The sequence below is a fragment of the Aulonocara sp. 'chitande type north' Nkhata Bay genome, unplaced genomic scaffold, assembly GCF_057382095.1.
Source record: "Aulonocara sp. 'chitande type north' Nkhata Bay isolate Kocher_YH1m ecotype deep benthic unplaced genomic scaffold, A_spYH_male_GT1.1 unmapped_scaffold_33, whole genome shotgun sequence".
NCBI lineage: Eukaryota > Metazoa > Chordata > Actinopteri > Cichliformes > Cichlidae > Aulonocara > Aulonocara sp. 'chitande type north' Nkhata Bay.
In genome coordinates this window covers 582,528-588,030 of record NW_028234365.1, presented here as the reverse complement: position 1 = coordinate 588,030, position 5,503 = coordinate 582,528, and the positions used below count along the sequence as shown (strand labels likewise).

Sequence of the window (5,503 nt, the reverse complement as noted above, 5' to 3'; positions counted from 1 at the left end):
GCTTTTTAACTGCAGCAACTTTAAGATACGCTATTGGAGCTGGAATTACCGCGGCTGCTGGCACCAGACTTGCCCTCCAATGGATCCTCGTTAAAGGATTTAAAGTGTACTCATTCCAATTACAGGGCCTCGAAAGAGTCCTGTATTGTTATTTTTCGTCACTACCTCCCCGAGTCGGGAGTGGGTAATTTGCGCGCCTGCTGCCTTCCTTGGATGTGGTAGCCGTTTCTCAGGCTCCCTCTCCGGAATCGAACCCTGATTCCCCGTTACCCGTGGTCACCATGGTAGGCACATAAAGTACCATCGAAAGTTGATAGGGCAGACATTCGAATGAGACGTCGCCGCCACGGAGGGCCAGCGATCGGCTCGAGGTTATCTAGAGTCACCAAAGCGGCCGGGGCGCCCCCGAGAGGACGCCCCGCATGGGTTTTGGGTCTGATAAATGCACGCATACCCGGAGGGTCAGCGCTCGTTTGCATGTATTAGCTCTAGAATTGCCACAGTTATCCAAGTAACGGATGAGCGATCAAAGGAACCATAACTGATTTAATGAGCCATTCGCAGTTTCACTGTACCGGCCGCGTGTACTTAGACCTGCATGGCTTAATCTTTGAGACAAGCATATGCTACTGGCAGGATCAACCAGGTAGCCCCTCAGGCGGCGGCAGCGGCGCGCACGCACGCGCTCGCTCGCTCGCTCGCTCGGGGCTACTGAGCCCTGTCGACCAGGCGAGGCTTTCCGGACGCACGTGTGGACCGGGGCGAGGGTTCGAGAAACCGTGTTTGCCGGACGGGGCCCCGTCGCCCTCGCGGGGTGGGCAAACTCTGGGTTTGCCTACCCACTCTGCGACGAGGCCCGCCGTGGTATGACCACCGGGACGGACCGGGCGTCTCGGTCTCGCTACCGAGCGATCGCGTCTGGCGGGGGGGGGAAGCGCGGGGAGGACAGGGCGGGGTCCGAGAACCACCACCCCCTTCGACCTTCGCGCTGTAACCCCCGGCCAGCGCTAGAGGCGAGCCTGCGGGCCGGAGGAGCTGACCGCCCGAAGGCGCCGGCGAAGGTGCGGGCCCGGCGGCAGCCCTCTGATGGCAGGCCACGTTTGCCAGTCGATCGGGGTGGGAGGGAAGGCTGGCAGGCAGGTGGGCCGGAAGAGGAGGCTGCTGTGGCAGCAACTCGCTCTCTCGCGCCGTCCCAGTTGCCGTCCGAGCGTTGCCGAGGGTGTCTGCTGACTTGCGCATCTTCAGACACCCGTCTCCCATAAATGACGGAGGGCACCTTTGCTACTCATTACCCTTAGACTGCTCAACTGGAGAGGGGAGAAAAAAAGGCCCTGGCCGAGGTGGTGAGTCGGCCTCCACTCTCCCTCACGGTTGAAAAAGATGTGCTCCTGGTGCACTGGCCCTGCTGAAAATCTCTCTCCATTTGGCCGAGGCAGAGAGTCGGCCTCCTCTCTCCCTTACGGTCGAAAAAGATGTGCTGCTGTCGAACTGGCCATTACATCCTCACCTGATCTAGTCCCCCATTAGATCCGCCCCCCCACCGCAGTTACCCCGTACCACATATCTAGCACGGACCTTGACCTCCAGCAGGCCCCGGGGACCCACATTACCCCCCCCCCCCCCTTCCCCCTGCAGTTACCCTGTACCACATGTCTAGCATGGACCTTGACTTCCAGCAGGCCCCGTGGACCCACATTACCCCCCCCTGCAGTTACCCCTGTGCCACATATCTAGCATGGACCTGGACCTCCAGCAGGCCTGGGGACCCACATACTCCCTGCTCTACTCCCCCACTAGCTTTCCTTTCTTGCAGTTACGCTCCAGCGCATATCCAGCATGGACCTTGACCTCCAGCAGGCCCCGTGAACCCACATTACCCCCCCCCCCCCCCCCCCCCTCCTGCAGTTAACCCTGTACCACGTATCTAGCATGGACCTGGACCTCCAGCAGGCCCCGGGACCAACATACTCCTCTGCTCTACTCCCCCACTAGCTTTCCTTCTCCCGCAGTTACCCTCCACCACAAATCCAGCATGGCCCTTGCCCTCCAGCAGGCCCCGAGGACCCACATACTCCTCCGCTCTAATCCCCCATGAGCTTTCCTTCTCCTGCAGTTACCCTCCACCGCATATCCAGCATGGCCCTTGACCTCCAGCAGGCCCCGGGGACCAACATACTCCTCTGCTCTACTCCCCCACTAGCTTTCCTTCTCCCGCAGTTACCCTCCACCACAAATCCAGCATGGCCCTTGCCCTCCAGCAGGCCCCGAGGACCCACATACTCCTCCGCTCTAATCCCCCCATGAGCTTTCCTTCTCCTGCAGTTACCCTCCACCGCATATCCAGCATGGCCTTGACCTCCAGCATGCCCTGGGACCCACATACTCCTCTGCTCTACTCCCCCACTAGCTTTCCTTCTCCCGCAGTTACCCTCCACCACAAATCCAGCATGGCCCTTGCCCTCCAGCAGGCCCCGAGGGACCCACATACTCCTCCGCTCTAATCCCCCATGAGCTTTCCTTCTCCTGCAGTTACCCTCCACCACATATCCAGCATGGCCCTTGACCTCCAGCATGCCCCGGAGACGCACATCCTCCCCTGCTCTAGTCCCCCACTAGCTTACCTTTCTTGTAGTTACGCTCCAGCGCATATCCAGCATGGACCTTGACCTCCAGCAGGCCCCGGGGACGCACATCCTCCCCTGCTCTAATCCCCCACTAGCTTTCCTTCTCCTGCAGTTACCCTCCAGCGCATATCCAGCATGGACCTTGACCTCCAGCATGCCCCGTGGACCCACACTTAAGCCCCCTCCACTGACAAAGCAAAACACCACTGGCAAAATCCTCGTGCCCCTGGTACTCCAGAATGTAAATTCAAACATGCCCCTGGTACACTGCGCAGAAACACTTTGCCACACACACGCACGCACTGCTTGTGCCTATGGTACGACAACTTTTCTCGTGCCTATGGTACGACAACTTTTCCTCGTGCCTATGGTACAACAATTTTTCTCGTGCCTATGGTACAACAACTTTTTGCCGTGCCCCTGGTACACCGCTCAGTAGCACTTTGCCACACAAGCTCTCCTCGTGCCTATGGTACGACAACTTTTCTCGTGCCTATGGTACAACAACTTTTCGCCGTGCCCCTGGTACACCGCTCAGTAGCACTTTGCCACACAAACTCTCCTAGTGCCTATGGTACGACATCTTTTCTCGTGCCTATGGTACAACAACTTTCCTCCGTGCCCCTGGTACGACAGCTTTTCTCGTGCCTATGGTACAACAACTTTTCTCGTGCCTATGGTACAACAACTTTTCGCCGTGCCCCTGGTACACCGCTCAGTAGCACTTTGCCACACAAACTCTCTTAGTGCCTATGGTACGACATCTTTTCTCGTGCCTATGGTACAACAACTTTCCTCCGTGCCCCTGGTACGACAGCTTTTCTCGTGCCTATGGTACAACAACTTTTCTCGTGCCTATGGTACAACAACTTTTCGCCGTGCCCCTGGTACACCGCTCAGTAGCACTTTGCCACACACACACTCCTCGTACCTATGGTACGACAACTTTTCTCGTGCCTATGGTACGACAACTTTTCTCGTGCCTATGGTACAACAACTTTTCGCCGTGCCCCTGGTACACCGCTCAGTAGCACTTTGCCACACAAACTCTCCTCGTGCCTATGGTACGACAACTTTTCTCGTGCCTATGGTACAACAACTTTCCTCCGTGCCCCTGGTACGACAACTTTTTCTCGTGCCTATGGTACGACAACTTTTCTCGTGCCTATGGTACAACAACTTTTCGCCGTGCCCCTGGTACACCGCTCAGTAGCACTTTGCCACACAAACTCTCCTCGTGCCTAATGGTACGACAACTTTTCTCGTGCCTATGGTACAACAACTTTCCTCCGTGCCCCTGGTACGACAGCTTTTCTCGTGCCTATGGTACAACAACTTTTCTCGTGCCTATGGTACAACAACTTTTCGCCGTGCCCCTGGTACACCGCCTCAGTAGCACTTTGCCACACACACACTCCTCGTACCTATGGTACGACAACTTTTCTCGTGCCTATGGTACAACAACTTTTCTCGTGCCTATGGTACAACAACTTTCGCCGTGCCCCTGGTACACCGCTCAGTAGCACTTTGCCACACAAACTCTCCTCGTGCCTATGGTACGACAACTTTTCTCGTGCCTATGGTACAACAACTTTCCTCCGTGCCCCTGGTATGACAGCTTTTCTCGTGCCTATGGTACAACAACTTTTCTCGTGCCTATGGTACAACAACTTTTTCGCCGTGCCCCTGGTACACCGCTCAGTAGCACTTTGCCACACACACACACACCACTCGTGCCTATGGTACGACAACTTTTCTCGTGCCTATGGTACGACAACTTTTCTCGTGCCTATGGTACAACAACCTTTCCCCGTGCCCTGGTACACTGCGCAGAAACTCTTTGCCACACACACACACACACACCACTCGTGCCTATGGTACGACAACAGGCCCCGGGGACCTACATCGCACCTTGCTCTTGCCTCCCTTACAGCTGAAAAAGGTCCATGCCTGTGCCCTGGCCCTGCTGAAAATTCCCTCTCCATTTAGCCGAGGCAGTGAGTCGGCCTCCTGTCTCCCTTTACGGTCGAAAAAAGATGTGCTCCTGGGCGCGCTGGCCCTGCTGCTACTCACATCGGGCATGACCTGGACCTCCAGGCAGGCCCCGGGGACCTACATCGCACATTGCTCTTCCCTCCCTTACAGCTGAAAAAGGTCCATGCTTGTGCCCTGGCCCTTCTGAAATTCCCTCTCCATTTAGCCGAGGCAGAGAGTCGGCCTCCTGTCTCCTTTACGGTCGAAAAAGATGTGCTCCTGGGCGCGCTGGCCCTGCTGCTACTCACATCGGGCATGGACCTGGACCTCCAGCAGGCCCCGGGGACCTACATCACACCTTGCTCTTGCCTCCCTTACAGCTGAAAAAGGTCCATGCCTGTGCCCTGGCCCTGCTGAAATTCCCTCTCCATTTAGCCGAGGCAGTGAGTCGGCCTCCTGTCTCCCTTTACGGTCGAAAAAGATGTGCTCCTGGGCGCGCTGGCCCTGCTGCTACTCACATCGGGCATGGACCTGGACCTCCAGCAGGCCCCGGGGACCTACATCACACCTTGCTCTTGCCTCCCTTACAGCTGAAAAAGGTCCATGCTTGTGCCCTGGCCCTTCTGAAATTCCCTCTCCATTTAGCCGAGGCAGAGAGTCGGCCTCCTGTCTCCTTTACGGTCGAAAAAGATGTGCTCCTGGGCGCGCTGGCCCTGCTGCTACTCACATCGGGCATGGACCTGGACCTCCAGCAGGCCCCGGGGACCTACATCACACCTTGCTCTTGCCTCCCTTACAGCTGAAAAGGTCCATGCTTTTGCCCTGGCCCTTCTGAAATTCCCTCTCCATTTAGCCGAGGCAGTGAGTCGGCCTCCTGTCTCCTTCACGGTCGAAAAAGATGTGCT

The 5,503-nt window shown here is 57.0% G+C and overlaps 1 pseudogene; it reads right to left on the bottom strand.

Moving 5' to 3' along the window:
- Window positions 1–22: 22 nt before the first annotated feature.
- LOC147300505 (18S ribosomal RNA) lies at window positions 23–646 on the bottom strand (annotated as a pseudogene; the record flags this gene model as incomplete).
- Between the last annotated feature and the right edge of the window lie 4,857 nt (window positions 647–5,503).